This window comes from Odocoileus virginianus, chromosome 15 (assembly GCF_023699985.2).
Source record: "Odocoileus virginianus isolate 20LAN1187 ecotype Illinois chromosome 15, Ovbor_1.2, whole genome shotgun sequence".
NCBI classification, from domain to species: Eukaryota; Metazoa; Chordata; class Mammalia; order Artiodactyla; family Cervidae; genus Odocoileus; species Odocoileus virginianus.
Window position 1 is genome coordinate 41,823,236 of NC_069688.1, and position 26,914 is coordinate 41,850,149.

At 36.1% G+C, this 26,914-nt stretch overlaps 1 long non-coding RNA gene across 4 annotated transcripts in view; it reads right to left on the minus strand.

The window, feature by feature from the left end:
* LOC110126619 (uncharacterized) overlaps positions 1–26,914 on the minus strand; it is a 362,093-nt gene extending 335,179 nt beyond the window's left edge. For 3 of the 4 annotated variants that reach the window (XR_011491485.1, XR_011491487.1, XR_011491486.1), the window contains exons 1-4: positions 26,743–26,914; positions 21,464–21,611; positions 2,178–2,241; positions 370–568 (exon numbers count right to left, since the gene is read on the minus strand). This is a non-coding gene — a long non-coding RNA (uncharacterized lncRNA). The remainder of the gene's footprint in view (positions 1–369; positions 569–2,177; positions 2,242–21,463; positions 21,612–26,742) is intronic. The other variant, XR_011491488.1, reaches the window with a different exon arrangement.

Consider the following 26,914-nt stretch of genomic DNA (forward strand, 5'->3'; position numbering starts at 1 on the left):
CATTGTTGTGTTCAGGTTCAAACAAAATAATAAATGAGAATGTCTGGCATTTACAGAGTCCGAGATAAATGTCATTCTCTTTCTATTCATTGATAAATTTGGTTTCAAATGAAAAACATTTTTTACACCTAACTTTAGATAATTCTCTGAACTGTAATCTGTGCCAGAGGCATTTAATACAAATGTTCTTTTAATTCATGCGAATAGACATTTTCTTTGAATACAGTTTTCTATTGTACAAATTTACTCTTCTTTGGTTCTAAAAGCTTTTGTCTCCTCAACAAACTCAGTAAAAATAAAGATCTAAAAGGTCTAGGAAAGAAAGAAGCTTCATTTGACTAGGCCTGAATTTATTGACACTTAACCCACCTGCCAAGGCAGGAGATGTAACAGATGAGGATTTCGATCCTTGGACTGGGAAGATCCCCTGGAGGAAGACATGGCATCCCACTCTAGTATTCTTGTCTGAAGAATCCCATGGACAGAGGAAGGAGCCTGGTGGGCTACAGTCCATAGGGTCACAAGGAGTCAGACATGACTGAAGTGACTTAGCACATATACAAACCACCTAAAAAAAGAAAAAAGGCAGGGGCCTGAAGATTCATAAATTAATCTTTGATTAGGAGTTTACATAATTTAGATGTTGTAATCCAAAACCTGTTTCAAATTAGATGACAGCAGAAAAGTGATGTGGAAGTAGTTACTGTTAAACTGGAATTCTTCTGATTGCACTATTTATCAGGTAGTATTTCAGATAATTAAATAGAACTATGAGTAACATGAAAGATTATAGCTGTGGTCCATTTTTGCATAGGTCTGTTGAGATTTGGAAATTATGTGCAAGCAGAGTTGGAATAATTTCAAAATGGACCATACTGAATTAGGCAACAGCTGGTAAAGAAAGTTTAGTTCAACGACTGTCCTGACAGTTGGTAAAAAAAAAAACAACAACACATGATACGTGCTCTATACTAAATGTCATATTAAAAATTAGCAATAAATAATTACTAGCTTATTAGAAATATACTGTTTTGATTTCAAAACTTAAACACTCTTCCTTGGGCCATTTTAAAGCCATTTTAAAGTTCTTTAATCTCTGCTCAAGAAAATTTGTTTTCTAGCAGGTGTGCCTTAAAACTAAAACTGAAGAGTTAAAATCACTTCCATGAGCTTCAAGCACTTCCACATGTTTAAAACATCGTCATTTCAATGTTGCTTGAAACCCAGGAAAGGTCATAGGGAGAGGAAGCTGTGAAAACCTTAATCCTGTAAATTTCATGACACATGGCATGACGCAATGGGATTTAGAGCCAGAAGGCTTGGGTTCAAGCCCCTGCTATGCTAATTACTAAGTAAGAGATCTGGGTTAGATTCATGTCCTTTTCATACCTTAGTTTTCCCATCCAACTTGGGAACAATAGCACCTACCTTCCAAACTATAGTGAGAAGTAAATGATCTATATATAATACCTAGAACAGCAGACCCATGGTTCCCAAACTGTACACTGAGTCACTTCAGGGACTACAGCACATTCTTTAGAGGCAGCATGGGCTATTTTAAATTTTCAAGGGAACCGCAACAATATTTGAAATCTCTCAGCTACTGCATGAACTACCAGCTCAAGGTAGCTTCAATATTAGATCATACTACCTTCCTTTCAGTGACATTATATCTTCGTGAAGTTGAGTTTGTTATTTGTTGGACAAAAAGTAAATAAGCATTAAAATCAGTGTAGAGCAGGAAATGAAACTAATGGTATCCAATCTTATTCCAATGTCTGAGATATGCAGAGTGCCCAAGAGGCCCACATCTTAACAAGTAAATGTGGGTGACTAAAATAAATTTTTTTCCTTTCAACTATGTGTATTATTTTTTCTCAAAAAAACTACTAAGTTGTTAGTATATAAATACATTTTAAGCTGTCTGTACCTAACTACTCAATCAACAGTAGAGCTATTTACTTTAGGAAATCTGAAAATGTCATAAACTAAAAAAAAAGGGGGGGGAGGGAGCTTCTAAAGTAGGTACCTAATAAGCATTCATTTCCTCTCAAACCTGGTGTACTTTCACATGATTAAATCCTTTCCTTCTAAATTTAGATAAATTTATTTTTGTTCTCATTAGTAATGACTACCACTATTCTCTGCCTTTGTAGTTTCTGGGGTCATGTGATTACCTCTTGTCAATGGCATTTGAAGAAGTTATGAACTCTCCATTCACTCTTCCCTTGTTGAGGAATTCTATAGAAATGAGGAGAAAAAAGAGCATCCACATTTAAGGTTCAACCGTCAAGTTCCTGTAAGGAAAATATGTTTTCCTGGAAAGTCATCTGGACCTATTCAGTCAAGCCAGTGAAATTTGGTGGTTTTGGTAGTTTGTGGGCTATGAAGCATACATTTGTACTATCTTGACTAATACTCAAGATTGTTTCTATCTATTGCCCTCCCTACCATCCTCTTACATATGGTTTTGACTCTTTTTATGGCCAGTTCTAAAAGATAATTAGGTAATAACTAGTACGATAGAAAATGTGACCCGAATAATAGAAGACTGGATAGCAGAAAATTCAGCTAACAGTTATTAACAGTATTAGCTAACTATCCTGATCATAATGTGATGCCCCAGATCACAAATAAAAGTCAACACTCTCAGTTAATGTCAAGTTGTGATTTTATAACATCTTAAGGTTAAACAGAAAAATGCAAACATTTTAATAAGACACTTTCATTTAGGAAGAAGGAAATATACAGTAAGATAAAACCACTTTTATATAAAATATTGGAACCAAGAATGTCCAGTAACAAGGTATTTTCTGTATTCTTGGGAATTTGACCTTATACCACAACCAGAGAAGCAGTTCAAACAAGCCTACATTTCTATGGTGGAGAAATTTCTAACTGGGCTAGAGGGTATAGAAGAAATCACCTTTTCCAGTGGTTATAAAATGACAGTAGCAGGATGTTGCTTTCAAAGGAAAATTTAAATATGTTCCTCAATACCTCAGATATGGAAAGAAAATGAGGCTGACTAGGATAAAATCAAGAAAAGAAAATTATATTCATTGATTTATCAGTATTTATTGCATATCTTAATGTGTATTCCATAAATGCTACCAAGTAACTGGGACTTAATATCTGATTCTAAATAGTATGTCAATTACTATAAAGGGCAATGCTCTGGAAAATCACAGGTCTGCAAAAATGCTTTCCTGGAAGAATCAGTAAAATTTTCATTAAAGAGGAAATGTTTAAGCCAGAACTTGAAAGATGAATTTTGTCAAGAATTGTGAAGTGTTGAGATTTTACCCTATCATCAAACCAACAAATTATCTTGCAAAAGTTTCACAGAGGTTGACAAAAACATGAAAATCTTTAATCAAGCAGAAAAATTTTTATTACTAACAGTTATCATTGTAGCCAGCTGTTAGCACTTTCTTATCCCAGTTCCCAGATCCTAGTTACTACAGGGGACACAACAAGGGCCAGGTGACACTTGCACATACAGTGGGCTGCATTACAGGGCAGAAACTCTGAGCTTAGGGAACCAATCTTTTTTTTTTTTTTTTGTAAAGCAATAAACATGCTGGCCTTTTGCTCCTGAGGAAGACACTACCCAGTATCCCAAGACTGCATACCATACAAACATTCTGGAGAAGATAATCCAGAACAAAGGCAGTGAGTAAGTGCCTTTGTAAGTGATTCATGGAGAATTGTCCCCAAAGACGCAGAAGACACCAGGATGTTATAGCATGATACCTTAGCAGGATGTAGAATATATCTGAATAGCTGGAGTACAGAATACCTTTCAGTGAATGAGTCAGTGGGAGATGTAGGCTGGGAAGTAGAGTGTATTAGGGAAGAAAAAAAAATAGTTCATAGAATGAACTACAGAATCCAATGAACAGAGAATCCAATCTACTGGAATTGGATTACTGAGAAAAATATAGAGGATATTATACTTTGTTCACCAATATTTATTCAGTGTTAGCCTCACGGCATAAGTTCACTATGTTAATTGAAAGAATAAATGAGTGAAAAACCTGCTCTATCTCATAAGCATAGGAAGCCAATATAATTTTAAATGAATAAGGAAATAATCATATCTGGCAGCAGTGACAAAAGCATCTTTGTTGAAAGAGAATAATTGAGGCACTTTGCCTATGTTTAGTATGTGTTTACAGTAAGATAGGTTAGAGGAGGTGAACATTTAAACTAAAAGATTAGAACTGAGGATTTAGAGAAGTGGTTTAATTAATTTTAGGAGAACCCCAATAATATCTGATCAACTGGATGTGGAAGTTAGAGTTCCAAGGATAAATATGAGTTATCTGGAAGAAGGTTGTTGAATAAATGGTGATGTCACTAAGTGAGATAGAAAATACAAGACTCAAGTAGGAGATAACAAGCTTGATGTTGGGCTTGTTTCATTTACATCATAAGAAGATCCAATTGCAGTGTCCAGAAGGACACTCTAGAGAGATGATGAACTGGCATGGAGTGCTAGGCATTGAGATAATAGCTACAGTGAAGGAAATAAAAAGGAGAAGTTCTATGATTAATAGAATGGAGGCTTGCTTATACATGCATTCCTGTTAAGTTGCTTCAGCTGGGTCCAGCTCTTTGTGACCCCGTGGACTGTAACAGGCTCCTACAGGACAGACTCCTCTGTTCATAGGATTCTCCAGGCAAGAATACTGGAGTGGTTTACCATGCCTTCCTCCAGGGGATCTTCCCAACCCAGGGATAGAACCTGCATCTCCTACTGCTCCTGCATTGGCTTTACGACTAGCACCATCTGGGAAGCCTGCTTATATATATAAGTATCAATATTACTGTGTGAGAAGAGGAGAAAAGCTCATGAAAACGGAAAAAAAATATTGGGAGAGGCGGAAAGGGAACCAAGAGAATAGTATACTGAAACCAAGGAAAGACAGTTTCAAATGGGAAAGTCATTAGTAAGGAGTTGTCAACTTGGATGGTTGCTAAATAGTACTGATTGGATTTAGCCTTTGGATCACCACAGATTTAAAGAAAATAATAAAGCCAGAAGGCAGATTATAGCAAGAAGCCTTAATTCAGAGAGGGGAGAGATAGGTTCAATTAACTTGGCATCAGCTTATCCAGTGTGATAAGCTGTGAAAAGAAAGTACTTTTTAAAATATACACCTTAAAAAGAACTTTCCAAATGGCACTCATAGGTCATCACCTAAAATCCCCTCCATTATACATTGCTACTTTGAGTTATAAAGGGTTTTTTTCTTTTTAAAGATTCCCCTAATAAAATGCAATTACTCTTGAAAACTGTAATGCCTTAAACTCTTCCTCTGAAGTGTTAGTTGACAAGGATTTAACAGAGAAAAATGTTCTTGGCTAATACTAGTGGTCTTAGTATTCTGGAAGTAGAATAACAGAGGAAAGGGCCTATTAAAAGGGGACCTGTGAGGTCCTAAAGAAACACAGCTCCTATTTGATGATTTGGTTAGAATCTGGCGAGGTTATTCTTTTTGCTGGCATGCTCTGCCAGATTTCTTTTTAAAAACTATTTGAGAACACAGAACAGTTGAGAAAATGTAAGTAGTAGCACAAGTAGATTTCTTAAAGTACATAGTAACTGCTGAAAAATTACTACGGGGTTAATAGTTGCTGTTGAAACCTAGAATATCAGTTAAAAAGATTTTAAGCTATGCACTTTCTTTGATTACATTAAATGTGATCCTTCTGGTACCAACAAAGAGTATTTTGTGACTAATTTTCACAGAAAGGAAGATCCCATAATGAGAATCTTCAACCTAGTAATAGCTACTTTTCCAGTTAATGAATTAATCAAGCATTTACTAAGTATCTACTGTATACCTAGCATTTAGCAAGATAGTGCTTGAAGTAAGAAAAAAGTGAATTGCTGTTGGGTATTATTTAATTAAAAGGTAGTGCAAATATGCAACAAGGAATTGTATTAAACACAAATGAGAGTTCCAAGTTGACTATCATGTTCATTTCATCAGAAATACAAATGCCACTGTGGGAATAAAAAAATTCTCTGGTATCCAGTACGTTTAAGATCTCCACTAAGCAAATTCTCAAAAAATTCTCATGAATATTTAATTCCAATGAAATAAGAGAAAGAGAGAGGAGACAGAACGGGAGGAAAGAAAGAAATAATAGAATAAATACATCTTTTTCTGCTCTGTCACCTAGTTTTGTTTAGCTTTACCATGACTTTTTTTTTTCTTAATTTTTTTTTCCATTTATTTTTATTAGTTGGAGGCTAATTACTTTACAACATTGCAGTGGTTTTTGTCATACATTGAAATGAATTAGCCATGGATTTACATGTATTCCCCATCCAAGTTTCAAAAGCAAATGAGAATATGCTTATGTTTGAGGCTGCTGTGAAATGAACAATCCTTGTTGGAAGCAGTTTCAAATGTTAACCAATTATAATGTTGCCTTCTAAAAGAGTAAAAGGAAAAATAATAATACTTTCACTTCAAAAAGATACATCTTACTTATGTCCCAATTTTCCTTTTTAATATAAAATGCTTAAAATTTTCTGTAAACCTAAAACTACCCCCAAAACGAAGTCTATTAAAATTTTTTTAAATGCTTAAGGGCCAGGAATTATGATCTTCACAGTTAATATATACTTTTATCTGTTCCATCACATTATGAATAAATTGGAAAATCAATAAATTTGGATCTATCAATGGTTTTTAAAATGAAACCTGAGTTAATGAGCTAATATTCTTAACTCATATTTCACAAGTTCTTTCCAATTCTAAATTTTAAATCTAGTGTCCGGAGTAAGAGAGGTTACTGCTATATTGATTATTTACGAGGTACTTTACACCATAAGGAGAATCACAGCTAACAAATTCGGGGAGAGGAGCACCACAGTGTGGAGATCTCACATACAACTCATATGCAGCTCCCTGGGTATCAGCTATACTGCAAAAGTAATGTGAGTTATGGCCATGTATAATTTAGCAATAACCTGCAAAATTTAAGGCTTTTGAATACTCTATGTACCAAAGAGTTTCTAGGAAGCTATCCTAATGAAATAGTCATGGATGTAAGCAAAGATATATTTACATAGATAGCTACAACAGTCATGTCTATTGAAAAATTGAAAAACTAAATATCCATCAACAGGGGATGATTCAGTAAATTACTAAAATATTACCCTGTGAGGGAATATTATGTGGCCATTAAAATTTAAGTGAATGGTAAAAAATGTTCACAATAAATTGTGAAGTTAAAAGAAATCAGAGTTTCAACAGTGTATATGGTATAACCAATTTTCTAAATATATATATACCTGAAAATTATTATATTATATAGTATATATATTTATATGGATATAGTTTATGGGTACATACAGATATAAAAGGGCTTCCCTGGTAGCTCAGTTGTAAAGAATCTGCCTGCAATGCAGGGGACCTGGGTTTGAACCCTGGGTTGGGAAGATCCTCTGGAAAAGGAAACGGTAACCCACTCCAGTATTCTTGCCTGGGAAATCCCATAGACAGAGAAGTCTGGCAGCTACAGTCCATGGGGTCGCAAGAGAGTCAGATATAACTTAGTGACTAAAAAAGAACTGTACCTTAAAATTCAGTTCAAGCACACACATATGAGGTATTCTTATCCTCCTGGAACTAAGCATTATTTTCATCCTCCCTAATTTTACAGTACAAAAAGCTTCAAATACCCATTTCTAAGGAGGAATTCATATTTCCTATCATACTGAAAAACAGGCAAAAGGGTTTTCAATCAGCCCTGAAGCAAGGTCTTGGCTAAAGAATAAACAAAAATGAACAAAGGCAGCTGGACTCTCTCTGAAGGGTTTCTCTGGCAAACTGTTCAGTTTACCAGAACAAGAGCAGGGCTGCCATCATTTGGGTATAGAAAGTGGAGGATCTACTTTTTGTCTCTGCCTCTGAATCATGGTCATAGAAGAATGTTGACATTTTAGCAACACTTACATCCTTCCTAATCACATCTACCACTCACACCAACTTCAAGTCTTTAGGAAAATCCTTTAACTTCTCAGTATCTCAGTTTCCTATACCACAGAATGGGAGCTAAACTCAGTCACACGTCTATTTTTCACAATTTTGTCCTAAAATAGCTATAAGATTTGCTGGCCTTGGCAAGACTGATACAAAATTAGACATTAGGAACAAATATTGCTTTTTCTAATCCTGTAAAGACCTGGGAATAAATTTGACCAATAGATGCCATAAAGAAAAAATTGATGGAGGTACCATGTGGCATTGAAAGACAAGGCAAAACTTTTAGCTAAATATATTTGAACCCATAGGTTAAACCTGGGCAGCCCAAATGTTTCATGAATTTCAGCAGCTCATGAACCTCTGAACTTAAACAGTGTGTGTGTGTGTGTGTGTGTGTGTGTGTGTGACTTTCTTGCAAAGGAAACCCCTCCAAACTGCAAAAAATACTCCATGTATGTCTGAGGTCTAGATTGTTCGTGGCTACAATGAGATAAATTCAACAGCAGGTTGTGTAATGGGGCACCTCTGGAGGCTGATAGGCTAATAGATCTTAATCCTCACAATACTATACATTAAAATTCCTTTGAAAACAGCACTCATAAAAGGGAAATAGCACATCCTGCAAGGAGAAACCAAGGTAGACAGTGAGCTCTTTCCCTCATAATTTTTCTTACTAGTCTTTCTGATTTTACAGCATGATATGTTCTGAACCTTTTAGTAAAATGGAGGTTTCTCATTTCAGCCTAACTGCTGTTAATCTGTTCCAAATGTTAAAAGTTTTAAGTAAGGTCTGGTAACCATCGCTGCATTGAACTGATAATAGGAATAGAGCTGATCACCATCTGGTTTGGTTCAGAGTACAACTTGATGCCTAATATTGCAGAATTTGAGTTGGAAGTCCCTTGTATTTCATGAATGCCACAAAAAAAGAATTTAAACAAACAGCACTCCCCAATAGTCATATGTCCTTATTTATTGCTCTATAGGTTTGCTAAATATGGAATATCACATTACTAATTTTGGCAAATTCCAGGGTACATAAACAGGCCAAAACCTCTTAACATAAATTTTGCCAGAGTTGCCTAATGATAATTTGAAAAAGTCATGGTATTGGTTTTCCAGAGTTATGACAGAAAACCATTTCAGAAATAAGAAACAAAATTGAAATTGGTTTCTTGTTGCATGCCTCTTTTACCAATCCTGCTGCTGCAGATCTATGAAAATATACTTGATTCTACCACATTATGAATAAATTGGAAAATCTGATTTACCTAGAACTACCAGTGATTTCTAAAATGGATTCTTGACTCAAAGGAAACATTTTACAAGTCTTTCCAATTCTAAAATGTTCTGTTGTACATATTTTAATAATTCTGGCAAAAATCTAGCTTTATAATAAAAGGAAACTTTCTTCTATTTATATAAAATTATGACTGGGTATGATAATTCTCTGAAGAGTTTGAGAGTTCTGATAGTGAATGTTTAATGACAAGAACTACATCAAGCTATTCCCAATATATTCCCAATATTTTAGATTACATCTGGCACATAGGAGTCTACTTAATGAATGGAAACCAAGAGACCAATATGGGAGGGGACAAGTCCTTGAATAACAACCTCCTATTGGCTTCAAATTTCTACTCTTCAGTAAGGAGATTTTACAAAAGCTAATCAGAATACAAAGTCCCCATAAACAATGCAATAGCATGCAATGGTCAAGTGTAACATCTATACTGGCAGGAAACCCCAGTCTCCAAAGGCTCACTGCCATTTGTTTAGGAATGCATGCCCCGCTGATTCATGTCAATGTATGACAAAACCCACTACAATACTGTAAAGTAATTAGCCTCCAACTAATAAAAATAAATGAAAAAAAAAAAAAGGAATGCATGCCCCAAAATACAAAAGCAAGGCAGAGACACACTAAGTGACACAGCCCTCCTTGAAGACTTTTATCTTTATATGGTTGTACAAGTATAAAATATCTCAAGGCACTCCCTCTACTGCAAGGAAACAAGATTTATTTAGGTATTTAAGTATGACTTTCTCAATTAGGGCTTCCCAGGTAGTGCTAGTGGTAAAGAACCTGCCTGCCAATGCAGGAGATGCAAGAGACATAGGTTTGATCCCTTGGTCAGGAAGATCCCCTGGAGGAGGGCATGGCAACCCACTCCAGTATCTTTGCCTGGAGAATCCCATGAACAGAGGAGCCTAGTGGGCTACAGTCCATGAGTTTGCAAAGAGTCAGCCATATCTGAAGTGACTTAGCACCACACACACACCTTTCTCAATTAACAAAGGCTTTAGAAGTCTTCTGACCTCTCTGCCCAATTTTTAAACTATATTAATAATTATGTCACTTCATTTTTATAAGATAGACCTTCTAAAATGTCCCAATTAAATATTTATCAATAACTAATGGCCAGTTTCTTTGGTTAAAAGACTTAAATGTAATCAAAGATTTGCAAGGCAGGCAAAGTCATCTAATCCAACTGTGTCAATCATTTGTAGGCAGAATGATATGAAAAAGTATCAAAAAAGATATGACTGTGTCACTCCTAGTTTTAGAGACCCGCTGAAGCTGAAACTCCAATACTTTGGCCACCTCATGCGAAGAGTTGACTCATTGGAAAAGACCCTGAAGCTGGGAGGGATTGGGGGCAGGAGGAGAAGGGGACGACAGAGGATGAGATGGCTGGATGGCATCACCGACTCCATGGGCATGACTTTTAGTAAACTGCGGGAGTTGGTGATGGACAGGAAGGTCTGGAGTGCTGCAATTCATGGGGTCGCAAAGAGTTGGACACGACTGAGCGACTGAACTGAACTGAACTGAACTGAACCCCTCAAGTAGATTTTAACATCCATTGAGTGACTTTCAAAGAATCCTCCTAGAATCAGGCAGTTTTTTAAACTTCACTATCCTTCTGTACTTTCTGGCCTGTCTGCTGAAAGAATAGCTCTCATCTTCTAGCCAAAGCTAAAGTCTATGAACTACGGAATGTTTTGTTTGTTTGCTTTTTTCAACAGTATGATTTCCATAATAAGAAATCACACTGTTGGTTGAGATAAAGGAGTAAATTTATCTCCCTGTTTTTTTTTCTCCTTTCTTTTCAAAGCTTCAAACTTCTTACTTTTTCGGTTCTGCACATCACACCTCTGAAGTTATTGGACATTTGCTTTGTCACCCACAACCCTATTGTGCATATGCTTTATCAAACAGAACTCTATATATAGAGAAACTACCACTGTGGTACATTATAACTTGTGCCAATAAATCCCCACAGTATCACAAAAATTCCTTTGTACCATGATGAAGGCGCCTTCTTACAGCCAAGAAAGGAAACACCAGTCCACATGTGCATCTTAAAAGAAACTTCACGTACTTTGTTTTTCCTTTCCATCTGACAGCTCTGCAATCTGGGAAGCTAAGCAGAATTGGGTCTGCTTAGTACTTGGAAAGAAGACAGTTTGAGAATACCCAGTACTGGAGGCTTTATCTTCTCCCACTCCTACCCATACCCCACCTGCCCAGAGCAGTACAGTGGTGGAAAAAGCACACTGAATCCCAGATAAGCAATAAAATGTGATTCAATAACTTTCTATGAATTACAAACCCTCATTGTGCCCAAATTCTCAGGACAAGCTTTTAAAATTTCTTTCAGCTCTAAAAGTCTGAAATCAATTTTCATAATAAAAATCTATTTAGTTAGGAATGGGGTATGCTTGCTGAATGATTACTAAACTTGAAGAAGTACAATAAAATTATGTATGTGCAACATTTAAAATACTCTGAACTTACACTCTGTTTCTCCCCCTGCATTAGTCTGCCCTGACTTTTTCTCTATGACTGAATTGCATTGTCCCTCCACTCTGCCTATGCAAGTTCTGTTTCATCCACAAGATGTGGTTCAAGTCTAACATTCTGCTTGAAGCCTCATTGTTATAATCTTCACTAAACTAGATCCTCTGAATATTATACCCAGTTTTGACCATATTGCTTTCAGTCTAATTATTATCTGTTTTTTTCATGTGTTAGTCTTACCTGCCCATCCAACACTGATTTGTGTTGTTGTATGGCAGAAACCAACACAACATTGCAAGGCAATTATCTTCTGATTAAAAATTTTAAAAAATAAACTGTCCAAAATCACTGCAGATCAACTCTCAGGAAAGGTAAACTACTGTGAGCTTTGGTGTTACTTCTTTCAACAATTTCTCTGTGTGACATTGAGCACATTCTTGAAACTGTGCTTGAGTTTCCTCATCCCTAAAACAGAGCTAACAGGACTAAGCACACTCGGTTGTTGGGACGTAGCAGATCATCAATAAATATTTACTGATGGATGTTTCCTTAATGATTTGGAAAGCATTTTTTTTAAGTATTTCAGGATTATCATTATAAAAATCAGTTTCCATTGGCTAGCATTTTAGACCTAATGATAGGATAGTCAGGTGGTTTAGCTGATGTTGCCTTAAATATAGATGTTTGAAAGAAAAAAAAAAACCCTTCTTAATATTTATACTTGCTTTATCTGTGCATCTATTTTTTTTTTAAGTGGGCTAAAGAGGAAGCTATTTGGGCTTTGATGAATGTTTCTATTCAGAATAAAGCGGAACTTACCAGATCCTCAGCTTATGCATTGAATATCTCTGCTGAAAATCCATAAGAGGCAAAGAAGACATGTTCAAAGCATCTGTTATAGGCAAGGGATATTTGTAGATACCTCAAACTTTTGGAAAGCCACTCAAAGAAGGAGTGAGCTGTAAGACTGTGAATATCACCAAGTGAATATGATTAGCGCAAGCTAAAAAAATCACTCATCTTAGCTGTCCTTTCCCCTGGTGCAGTGCAGAAAAGTTTCTTGCAGATAATGATTTAGCTCGCTAGAAAATATAATATATAAAATATAGAATGAAGGCCATAATCTTCCTTTTTTAAGGGAGTCTCCCAGATTTGCATAAATTGTTCTCATATGTCAGTGGTCAAAATGTAGTCACATGGACACACTTAGTTGTGAGGGAAGCAGGAAATATAGTTTCTAACTAGGCAGTTTTGTGACCTCCTAAAAAGTCCTGGGGTTCTGTATTTGGAGTAATGAGCTGGCTCTAACTTCCTTAAAGACTAAGTACCATATTATGACTTTTGTCCTGCTTTTGACCATCTAGGAGATTGAGACTGTGTATATAACCACAGCAATGCAATTGGTAGAGATGACTATGAAAGATTAATGGTACAGCATCAAAAATAATCTTGCATTATTTTGTTTATTCAGTTTGGAGTAATATTGCCGTTCAGTTCAGTTGAGTCTCTCAGTCGTGTCTGACTCTTTGCGACCCCATGGACTGCAGCATGCCAGGTTTCCTTGTCCATCACCGACTCCCAGAGCTTGCTCAAACTCATGTCCATCGAGTTGGTGATGCCATCCAACCATCTCATCCTCTGTTGCCCCCTTATCCTGCCTTCAGTCTTTCCCAGAATCAGGGTCCTTCCCAATGAGTCAGTATATATAATTATAAATTCTTAAGAACATTAACAGAGGCTACTGAAAAGCAACTCAGTCTCCCTCTTAGTAAAAGCATATCAATAAGGACAAAACGTTTGGGGAAGCACAGGCTATGTATCATCCCGATTTTGTGGTTGTCACGGTCCAGGAGCCTCCGACAGACAAAGCATCTTGGTCCGACCATTTAGCATCAAAAAACTATTAGGAAGGAGGCGAGAGAGGCATTTTGATGACTGTTCATACCTCCAGGGAGCTTGCCCACCTCACCCATGCCCTTGGCTATTTCCAAAATACTGCCACTATCTGGATAAAAATTTGGGTAATCCCTTCATTTTTATTTCTTCTGATCTATTTTGGGAAGAGAAGCTTACTTAGGTCACAAAAATGCAATCTTGATTTAAAAATTAAAAGAGTCAGTCCAAAATATTCACCACCTCATGTCTTCATTCAAAGGTAAGAACCTTTGCCCTTCTCCCCAATGTAGACCTGACTGCAGATAGGATGAGAAGAGGGGGCTTGCATCTTCTCCCATTCTTGCTCACTCTGTATGCAACTCACAAACTGCTCTTCCTGAGTCAACATCTCACTTCACTGATATTCTGTTTGAGTCATAAAATAGATTTCCAGTATTATATAGCAGCTTCCCACTAGCTATCTATTTTACATATGGTAGTGTATATATGTCAATGTTACTTTATTAATTCATCCCACTGTCTCACAGCTCAGCACTCTGTGAAGACCTAGAGGGGTAGGATTGGAGGTAGATCAATAGGTAGGGGATATATATGTATATATACGTATATATACATAGTTATGACTGATTTGTGTTGTTGTATGGCAGAAGCCAACACAACATTGCAAGGCAATTATTGTCTGATTAAAATTAAAAAAAAAAAAACTTCAAAATCACTGCAGACAGTGAATGCAGCCAAGAAATTAAAAGATGCTTGCTCCTTGGAAGAAAAGCTATGACAAACCTAGGCAGCATATTAGAAAGCAGAGACATCATTTTGCCAATAAATGTCCGTATAGTCAAAGCCATGATTTTCCCAGTAGTTATGTGTGGATGTGAGAGTTGGACCATAAAGAAGGCTGAGCCCCAAAGAATTGATGCTTTTGACCTGTATTCCTGAGGAGACTCTGAGAGTTCACTGGACTGCAAGGAGATCAAACCAGTCAATTCTAAAGGAAATCAGTCCTGAATATTCATTGGAAGGACTGATGCTGAAGCTGAAACTCCAATACTTTGGCCACCTGATGTGAAGAGCTGATTCAATGGAAAAGACCCTGATGCTGGGAAAGATTGAAGGCAAGAGGAGAAGGGGGCAATAGAGGATAAGATGGTTGGATGACATCACTGACTCGATGGACATGAATCTGAGCAAACTCAGGGAGATAGTGAAGGACAGGGAAGCCTGGTGTGCTGCGGTTCATGGGGTTGCAGAGAGTCAGACACTACTTGGCTACTGAACAACAATGGCAGAAATCAACACAGCACTGTAAAGAAAATGCCTTTCAATTAAAAATTTTTTTAAAAAGTTTCCAAGTATTTCGTGTGAAATCTTCATTTGGAATTTTAAATCTACTATAGCTATTTTAACATATATATCAGTCTGTTCCACTAGATCAGAATATCCTTGAGCTTCAAGATTGTATTTCTAGTAACTGGCACAGAACTTTTTTGAAAGAATTCTCTTAACTTTCCAGTATGGCTTTAGCTGTCATTTCTGTGTATCCTTCAACACCTAGATACTTACACCCATTATAGTCCTTATTTCTGTCTATTCTAATTATCTGTTTACATGTCTGTCTCTCCCAACCAACTGTAAGCTTTCTAAGGGCAGGCATTATGTTTTTGAATATTCTCTGCTAAGGGTATTCAATAAATAAGTGCTCAATAAAATTTAATAAATGAATACTGTTTCCTCACACAAAGTAGCAAAAACTCTAAGACTAGGTAACTCTCCTTAAAGAATATACAATTTTATTGAAAAGATACTTACCTCTTCTCCCTTCCTTAAACTTCCACCTAGCATTTTCCAGTTTTACTATGAGCCTGTAGTTATAATCTAAACAGTATATTACTAAAATGAATTATAATTAAAGCATTAATTTCATTTTGGGAATGTATATCAAGAAATTAATCCAACATACATAAAAGGCTACTGTCATGCAATTGTCTACTAGAGTATAATTTATAAAAGTCAGAAGGGAGAGAAAGGGTAGACAGAAATATATAATAAATAATTAAATATTCACATGAAGAATTAAGTGGTTTTTAATGGTTATATATGTTCTATAATAGCATATGAAGTACCTAGAACATAATATTTTTTTAAAAAAGCAGAACAAAAATACTGAATGTGTACTACAATTAACTATGCAAATAATGTTTATCTTAAAAAAATCAGAAGCAAAATCACCAAAAGAATATTCACCAAAAGAATAACAGAAACCACATGACAACAACATGATATGTGTGGCTTTTTACTTTATCTTCCAGACTTTCTGCAGCACTGTTAAATTATTAATAAGTGTTTTAAATTTACTATTTTTAAAATTACCTTTGGGAATGATCTTCAGCTATATTTTGAGGTAACTAGTTCAAGCAAAATGAGCTTAAAACCAGGATGTAAGTACGTCCCTTGTGATCCAGTGGTTAAGAATATGCCTTCCAATGAGCAGATACAGCTTATATCCATGGTCAGGGAACTAAGATATCACATGGCTTGGGGCAACTAAGGCCACACCCCACTCAATAGAAGCCCTCATTCCACAACAAAGAGTCCTCGCACTGCAACCCAGCCTAAGTTCAGTTCAGTTGTTCAGTCATGTCTGACTCTTTGTGACCCCATGGACTGCAGTACACCAGCCTTCCCTTTCCACCACCAACTCCTGGAGCTTGCTCAAACTCATGTCCATCGAGTCAGTGAAACCATCCAACCATCTCATCTTCTGTTATCCGCTTCTCCTCCTGCCTTCAATCTTTCCCAGCCTAGCCAATAAAAACAGGATAGAAGTTGAAATGTTCATGTTTTCTTGCATTCAACACCATGCTAGGCACTATGGATACAGAGATGAATTGGACAGGATCTCTACCTTTGAAGATTTTCAAATATATAAGGAAAAATCCTGTCAAAAGTATAGTTATGATATACTATTACGAATCCAATTATCAGTATGAATATGTGATGTGATTCTCAGAAAAGTGATTAATGCAGTTCACAAAAGAAGTGGCATTTAAACAGGGCTTTGAATGGTGACTGCTTATCTAAAAAAACTGAAAATAATAAAGAACAAGTAGGAGTTCATTATGTAGAGAAAGGAAAACAACCAGATAGATGGAATCTGAAAACTCACAACATAGTAACAGGCATGGTGGCTGAAATGGAGGTAAATAAAAATGAAAAATAATATACTGAATGCTTACCTTACACTGAGCATTTCAAATAAGTTATAGCTAATTAAACCCTCACAAAAATTCTAGGAGTTTAAAACCATTATTCTTATCATTATCAATATATTGACATGGAAACTATTCTTAGTAAAGTCAGGAAACTTGCCTGAGGAAATCACATGTGAAGTGGTAAAGATGGAATCTCCACTCAAGTCTGTGTGATCTCAAAGTTCTACCTTTATTCACCAACAATAACAATACTGAAGCAAGAAGGGACTTGAATGGTCCTATCAAGAAAGTTAGACTGAATTCCACAAAAAACTACAAATGCAAAATAATAAAAAATTCCTAAGGTATCAAGCAATGCTAGAGAGACTGGAAGACCAGTTGGAAGCATAATGCAGTAACTTTCTAAAGATGAATCAAGGAAATGAAAAGTAAATGGAGAAGAGAGAGTCAAGAGGGATTTCAGAAGTCGAACCACAGAACTTAGTGACCATGAAGAGGAGGAAGGAGTTCAAAGTTTATGTTCTAGTGACTAAAAAGATAATAAATAAATTAACCAAAAAGTGAATAAGAAAGGCATAAGAAAAAAGAATAATGAATATTATTGGGGCAACTTGAGTGTAAGCTGGCATGTCAGCAGTACATCCCAAAAAGCATATTCAATAGGTATTTAGAAGCACAAGAAATGTCTTCTCTTCTGATATTTTCACTCATCTATTGAAATTCTACATTTTAGCAGAATTTCTTTTCATCTTCCTAATTGGTACAATTAATAGTTTAAAAATAAATCATTTTGAAATAATAGAAATTCACCATTGATGCATTATTTTCTTCTAAAAGAATACCAGACCACCTTACCCGCCTCCTAGGAAACCTGTATGCAGATCAAGAAGCAAGTTAGAACCAGACATGGAACAACAGACGGTTCCAAATTGGGAAAGGAGAAGGTCAAGGCTGTATATTGTCACCCTGCTTATTTAACTTATATGCAGAGTGCATCATACAAAAGGCTTGGCTGGATGAAGCATAAGCTGGAAACAAGATTGCAGGGAGAAGTATCAATAGCCTCAGATATGCAGATAACATCACCCTTGCGGCAGAAAGCGAAGAGGAACTAAACAGCCTCCTGATGAAAGTGAAAGAGGAGAGTGAAAAAGCTGGCTTAAAACTCAACATTCAAAAAACAAAGATCATGGCATCCAGTCCCAACACTTCATGGCAAATACATAGGGAAACAATGGAAACAGTGACAAACTATTTTCTTGGGCTCCAAAATCACTGAAGATAGTGACTGCAGCCATGAAATTAAGAGACACTTGCTCCTTGGAGGAAAAGCTATGACAAACCTAGAAAGAATATTAAAAAGCAGAGATACTACTTTACCAACAAAGGTTCGTCTAGTTAAAGATACGTTTTTCCAGTAGTCATGTGGAAAACTCTCCATGGATGTGAGAGTTGAACCATAAAGAAGGCTGAGACTGAAGAATTGATGCCCTTGAATTGTGGTGTTGGAAAAGACTCTTGAGAGTCCGCTGGACAGCAAGGAGATCAAACCAGTCAATCCTAAAGGAAATCAATCTTGAATATTCATTGGAAGGACTGATGCTGAAGCTGAAGCTCCAATACTTTGGCTACGTGATGAGAACTGACTCATTTGAAAAGACCCTGGTGCTGGGAAAGACTGAAGATAGGAGGAGAAGGGGATGCCAGAGGTTCATATGGTTGGATGGCATCACCGACTTGATGGACATGAGTTTGAGCCAGCTCCAGGAGTTGGTGATGGACAGGGAGGCCTGGCATGCTGCAGTCCATGGGTTGCAGAGTTGGACACAACTGAGCAACTGAACTGAACTGAAAAGAATCCATACTTAAAGCAATTATTTCAAATTTTAAAATATTCATCAACATTTAATAATTTAAAAACAACTTCCTCATATTTTTCCCAGCTATACTTGAAGTTTAAACAAACAAACAAAGAAAACAACTCAACTAGGAAAGGGAGAGATTTAGTTTAGCTCTTTGTGCAATGATGTTCATTTTTTACTTGAGATTTCCAAAAAGTCTAATGTAATAGAGACATTTCTAATTGAACAACTTCAAATGCCTTTTATGTACATCAGGGAAATGAAAATGCCAAATGATCTGCCAGATATCCCTATACATCAGGCACAGTTAATAGTAAGAACAGTCTTATTAGGAATTGTTGATTTGGAACCACTCTGCTATTGGGAAATTTTTCTTTGCTGACTGAAGGGCTCTTCTGTGGCAGCCCTGAGTCAACCTGCTTTAATACATTATTTCTGAAGCCAACGTAAAGCAGAATTTTTAAAAAGATTTTCAGAGAAAAATCTTGAGGAGGAATGAAGGAATAAGTGGAAAATAGTGCAATCAGCTATGGAGCATTTAAGAATCAGGTCTATATGCTCCCAGAAATTTTGTACAGTATTGGGTTATTTCCTTCCTTCTTTTTCTCCCTTGCCTAAAACTTAGACCAATTAAGCATCTATAATTCATGATGCCAAATACTGTTAAAAATTCAGAGAATAAGTACAACATATGGAAAGCAATTACTTCAGATAGCATTTTAAAAGCCTATAAATTCATGAAAGAGATGAGAATAATAAATATGAAATAGTTAAATAAAGTTGAACATGTAGTAAATCATTAAATCTGGTAGTTATATGCTTTGATACAGAGCATTATCAAAGCTGAGAAAGGAGTTAAGTTGCCCTGAAAAAGAATATTTGGAGAAGAGGAAATGCATCCCAAACCCCTCAAAGAGTAGCCAAGAAAAATAGCCAAGAAAAACAGTCAAGGGAATTCTCATGAAAGATTTTCAAATAGTGAAAATCTTTCTCCAACTCTTTCTTTTGATAAGTCACTGGAAATCCCTAAGGAAATTCATGATAAGGACCCATGTTATATCATTAGCGGTATTGCAGAAATAATAGTAGTAAGTGTATACAACCATTATACTAACTCAGTATCTGCTACCAATCCAGTACTTCACATGTGCCAAGTACAACAGTAAAATTATAGTATATAAACACATAATTATAGGATTAATCCTAACAACAATCTTAGAAGTAGAAATTGTTATTCTCTTTTTGCAGATGAGGAAATTGAAGCTTCTCCAAATTAAGCAAAATCTGAAATGACCCACACAACTTTAGTTCTTCTCAGAAGAAACAAACTGTAGAAATTTCTTTATGTAGCTCAGCTGGTAGCATTTCAGATAATTGATCAATAAATGCTTATTGATAATCCACCATATGAAAAGTACTATGCCAAGAATTTACATTCTAAGGAAGATTCCTTCAGGATGATGGAACTGATCAAATGCATGATGTATCTAAATGTGTTGAGTTAAATGGGCAACTGGGAAGAGTTTGGATTTAAATTAATAATAATTGCAAGAAGATAAAAGAGCAAGATGAAGAACATAAAAATGTTTTCAGGAAAGCAAAATCAATCTAATTTAGTATTTGGACCAGCTATAATAGTATTTACAAAGTCAAAATTATATGAAATACTAAATATTATTATGATCAAAATTAACATGTTAAGTATGTCAGAAAGATGGGCATGTGGGAAGGCCTACTATTTGAGGAGTTTGGGATGCCTTTCCTCTTCTCTAAATATCCTGCCTCAGGGACAACATAGGTCTTCTCTCAGTTTTGATATGTGGCAGAGATGGAGGATGAGATCTAAATCCTCATATTCTGTAATGGAAAGTCAATGCTTAAAATTGAAATATCAAGAAGAAATAATATGAACTTAAAAAAGAATCAACATAATGACAAAAGTTAAATGGGAAGAAGTTAAAAGGATGAAGTAACCTAATAGAACTATTTGACTCTTTAAGGTATGTATATGTATAATTTGATAAAAATGAAAATGAACAGCTGTGATTTATACAGCATGGTGAATGTTTAAGTGGAATAACAAAACTTGTCCTAAATATATTAAGAAAACATTTTGTTGGCATTGTAAAAAAAATGATCAAAGGGAAAGAGGGAAATCAGTTGGAAATCTATTCCCCCTAGGTTAAAGAGAATGTAGTTAAGTCTTGAATCAAGCTATTGTCAATGAAACCAGAGGAAAGGAGACAATTCGAAGAAAGTTCAAATATAGAATCACAAGGACTTGGAGATATTTGATATAGATTTGTAGAAGGGGGTGTTTAGGATAATGCAGAGGATGTTTAAGATAATTTGGAATTTATAACCTGAGTAACAGATAGAACTGTTCTGTGCAATCTTCTTAATCATTCACAATAACATATATTATTCTGTATTACATATAAATATATAAACATATAACATTTTTATTACATATGCAATTATATACAATGTATATAATTATAATAATGCATGTTATATATATATATTATATTCAGGAGAGATACTAATCCTTTGTTGGCTATAGGGATTGCAAGAATCATCTCCCAGTAGCTTATCTTTCTACTTTCTTTATGGTGATTTTTGATGAAAAGAAATTCTTAATTTAATCTTGGTATTTATTTTTCCTGATTTGAAGATTACCATCTTTCAATAACTCCAAGGAGTTCTTTTTGAATATTCTCTTTCCCACTGGGCTTCCCTGGTGGCTCAGAAGGTAAAGAATCCGCCTGCAATGTGGAAGACTTGGGTTGGATCCCTGGGTTTGGAAGATCCCCTGGAGTATTCTTGCCTGGAAAATCACAGAGGAGCCTGGTAAGCTACAGTTCATGGCATTGCGAAGAGTCGTTCATGACTGAATGACTTTTACTTCACTTCACTTCATTTTCCCACTGGTTCTATAAGCTCCTTCTAGAACTCTGATAAAAAGTACATTAGAGGAATTCCCTAGTGGTACAGTGGATAAAAACCCACCTGCCCAATGCAGGGGACATGGGTTTGGTCCCTGGTCTGGCAAGATTCCACATGCCACGGAGCAACTAAAGCCTGTGCATCAAAACTGAGCCTGACCTCTAGAGTCCGCATGCAGCAACTACTGAGTTCATGTGCCAAACCTCTGAAGTCCATGCACCTGGAGCCCAGGCTCCACAACAAGAGAAGTCACTGCAATAAACCTGTGCACCACAGGGAAGAGGAGCCCCCACTCACCACAACTAGAGAAAGCTCCCACACAGCAGCAAAAGCCCAGCATAAACAAAAATAAAAAATAAACTAAAAACGTATATTAGAGCTTCTCCCTTCATTCTCCATAGCTGTTAATTTCTCTATCATGTTTTACACTTCTCTCTGGACAGTATTTTAAATAATTTCTTCAGAAATTACTTCATCAATTGTCTCTTCTGCTATGTCTAATACAATGGTTAATCTTTTCATTGAGTTATTATATTACTAATTTTTAGAATTTCTATTTATTTTTCAAATCTACTGGTTTTCAAGCTTCTATTTCTTTAATCATATCAAGCATGATTATATATTATCTTTGATAACTCCAATGTTTATAGTTTTGACAGGTCTATTGTTTTGATTGTTTTAAGTACATTCTCATTTATGATGTCTTCTTGCCTGCTCTATGATTTTTTACTATGAGGATTCATTCATTTTATTGTCTCCATATTCCCTTTTGTTTTATACATACTGGTACCACCAATGTATCTATTTCATAAGCTTCCAGAAACCAGGGAATATAATTGTCTAACATAACTGGGGAAAACATAAAGTTAAAAGTTAACTTAGTAGACATTTAACTAAACTATGCCTCAGGACTGCTAGTGTTCAAAAAAAAATGAATTACTTAAATTAAAATGAACATAATCTACAAATCTATAAATTATAATGAATACAATTACATATGTCAGTATTAAGGAGTTAAATCTTGGTTCTTTATATTAAGAATCAATATTAAGAAGGTGTTTCTATGTTCTTAATATTAAAAAGGAACTTCTTGGGACATCTGAAGATAATCTTGAACTTTCAAATATTACAGGCTTATGCGGTAGATATAGATGGGTTTAGAATATTGGCTTGGGATAAATATATACTGACTTTAAAATGCAGTAGTTGTTTTTAAAAAGAAACCTTAGATATTAATGTTTACTTTTATTTTCTACTGTTTCTCTCATAAAAGTTGAGGGAAAATGTTTTTTAATTCACTGATTTAGATTTTCACTTGTGTTAAGAAAAAGAAAGCTTACAAAATGATACTGATGATAATTTTCTTTGACCAGGAGAAAATAAGCATCATTCTAATAGCTAATTTCCCATATTAAAATTCTAATTGAAAAGTACATGTCAACTGATAAGAGATAATATTTTAGTTTTTAACTTTTTTGTTTTAACATTATTATTCAAGTTTATTACAATGCAAATACAGTCAATTATAGGTAGAGTAACTATGGCACACAACTGCTGTTAAATTTGGTGTTCTTGGAATATATGGGTCCAAGTAACAAGAAGCTACTACTTCATTGCCAAGAAGTCAAGTTTAATTTGCTTTCTTTTTCCCTCCCTCTTCAACTGGCTGAAATACAAGTTCCACTGCAAATGCAACAACCAGCAAACATAGATGCCATCATAAATACATAATGCTGCCAAGTAGGAAACCCTACATTGACAAATAACAGAACTCCCCATAGCAACTGGAAGATATTCTGGGCAGCATATTTAAAGTCTTGAAGCTATATTATAAGATACATGCATCTCTTGTAACTAAAAAATAAGTTAGTTTAAAAAAAACCTGACATTTACTATAACTCAATGAGTAATTTTTCTGTCTGGTTCATTTTTTAGTAGTTTAAGAAATTTTATTAATACAAATCTTTCATTCTGAACTTCTGTAACCATAACTGCTATCAAGGAGACCCTGCAATGCTTTAAATAAAATTTGCCATACTCAATTAAAAAAAAAAAACCCATGAAGAGTTTTCAAACTTTGCTAATCAAATGCTTAATCTGATAACCTAATCAGACTGTTAAAGTTTAGCAACTGAATAACTCTCCTCACTGATTTCAGTTAGCTTGGAGACAAAATGTGATAACAAAAACTGTTTATAAGATATGATTAGTGAATTTTTATTGCACTGACTTATTTCTATTTATAATAAAAGACTTTCTTGGCCAGAAAAAAAAAAAAAAAAGAATCCACTGTGGCAATAATACGTGTCAGAAATATGTAGGGAAATGATATTGAAGGTAAGACCTCTATTCTTCAGTAATTTTTCCTCTAGATAAGGGTAAAAATCACCTGTACAAGGACACTAATAAATCAAAGCAATATTTCACTAGAAATCAGATCCCTTGTGAGAAGTTACAAGAAACATCATTTGCCTACAACTGCTTCGAATTCTAAACTCCCTAAAGCAAAAATTCCAAGCACTATCTACCAACAGACACAAAAGTTAGAAGAGAAAATGATCTTTTAAAGTAGAAATAAGATGGAGTCTCACAACCTCTCCAAATAGCTTTGGTTTTAAATCCAAAATATTTTGTACTCAATTTCATGAAATCTTCCCCCATCACATTCACTATGAAATGTCAATGCTGAGGAGTGACATCATCAAGATGACAAATAAAACCTTAGAACTCATCTCCTCACAAAGATCAGCAATCAAACAGCTATCTGAAGCATGGCTGAAGAACCAATAACCTTTGCAGCTGTAGAACATCGCCCACATTGCTCACCAAAGACCATATAATGACTGATATTATACTCCAGTTGTCCAAGTCACTGAGACAGTACTCCTTTCCCCAGGACCCAGAGCCACCACATGCATGCATACTCGGTGCTCTGAACTACTAGTCCTAGGGTCAAAGAACAAAGTTAGCTCTGGGAGAATTCAGAAGTCCACTTAAGAAATTTTAGCAACACAGTGGAACAAAACCCTGAGTACAGCCACACAAAAAGGAAAGGAAGAATAGCTCCATTTTTCCTCCCTCATTCCCCTGGGCTAGCACTGCTCCTTGTCAGAAGGAATTCCCCAGCTAGAAAGAATTCCCCTCACTGGGAAAGACATAACACAGCAAGTCATCAGTTTCCCCAGCCTTTCAAGGCACCGCATGAAGAATCCACTCTGGTTTCAGCCCACCCAGAGACTAGCAAAGCTAAGAATATAGATATGGCTAGGAATAAGGAAGAGGGGCAAGGCGACCAGTAGCAGCCACACAGTGCAAGTGGCCATGATTCCCAGTGATCTCCTCCAGAAGACCCTAGAAGGTCTAGCCACTGAGGAAGCAAGCACAGTCATAACAGAACCTCTTCAGATTTCACGTGGTTTTGCCCTACAGGTCTTCATGTTTACAGATGCCAAATACCTGAGCATCTCTTCTCCGCCCTTCTTTCCTCCCTATCAGAGCCTGGGATCTGCAACGACACCCTGTCTCTGTGACTGCATGAGTACAAACACCAGCCTAGACCTCTCTGGCTAGCCCCCATTGCCACGTGCATGCTTGGGGTTAGCTTCTCCAACTGTGCACTTGCACCTTCTAGCCTGATTCTTGTCACCAACCTTTACTGCCATGCATGTACCCATGGCAAGACCCCACCGTCACAGGAGTACATGCTGATAGCCAGGGTTCCACAACTGCCAGTTTGCCCAGTTGGCCCTGGCACTCGCTGCTTGCCCTGGCCCCCACCACTAGGTGTGTGTCTGCAAGCAGCCCCTATCATTACACAGGAACCTGCAGCTGGCCCCCAGACCCACACATCCATGACTTCAGCCACCATCACTGTATGCCTTGGTCCCTAGTCACTTGACTTGGAAGGATGCCTGAAGAACCAATAACCTTTCCAGCTGTAGAACATTCCCCACACCTTTGCTCACCAAAGACCACATAATGACTGATATTATAATCCAGCTGTCCAAGTCATTGAGTCAGTATTCCCTTCTCCAGAACCCAGAGTCACCACATGCATGCATATTTGGGTGTCCTGAACCACTAGACCTAGGGTTACATCCTGTGCCAGCATGCCCCATTACACAAGTGAAGGTCTTTTCTTAGTGAAGTCAGTCCATAAAGTCTGGAAGAGGTGACTTCTTCCTCAAATGTACAGACAGCTATGCAAGGCTAGTGGCCGCATTAAGAATCAGCTAAACATGATACTACCAAAGAACACAATAATTTTCATTAAATGATGCCAAAGAAATAGAGATCCAAGAACAACCTGATAAAGAATTCAAAATAATTATTATAAAGATTTTCAGGCAGCTATTAGAGAACACAGATTAACAATTATTCAAGTCAGGGAAATAATATAGGAACAAAACAAGAAGTTCAACAAAGAGATAGGAAAAAAACCCCAAAAAGCAAAAGGGAAACTTTGGAACTGGAGAGTACATTGACCACATTGAAAAAGTCAATAAAAGCTTCACAAACAGACTGCACAAAATAAGAAGAAAGAAACAGTCCAAAGACAGATCATTTGAAATGATCTAGTGAAAAAAGAAAAAAGAATGAAAAGGAATGAAGTAATCCTACGGGACTAATGACACACAATTAAGAGAAACAATCTATGTATAACGAAGCCCCAGAAAGAGAAAAGAGGGAGAAAGGGGTAGAAAGTTTATTTAAAGAAACATGTCTGAGAATTTTCTAAACCTGAAGAGAGACTGAGATATCCAAACTCATTAAATTAATAGGTCACCCCAAAATTTCAATCCAAACAACCTTCTCCAAAACACACTATAATAAAACTAAAATCAAAGAGAGAATTTTTAAAGCAACCAGAAGAAAATAATTATTCTCATAAAAGGGAACCCTGATAGGGTTATCAGTGGACTTTTCAAAGGAAATCTTGGAGGATGGTAGAGAGTAAGATGACAAATGCAAAGTGCTGAAAGAAAAAAAATTGCCAACCACAAATACTTTACCTGGCAAAACTGTCCAGAAATGGAGAAATGAAGGCAACATAATAAAGGTGAGATAAACACTTTCCCAAAAAACCAGGGAGTTGATCACCACTAGACATGCCTTACAAGAAATGCTGAAAGGAGTTCTTCAACCTGAAATGAAAAGATCCTAATTAGTAATACAAAAACATGA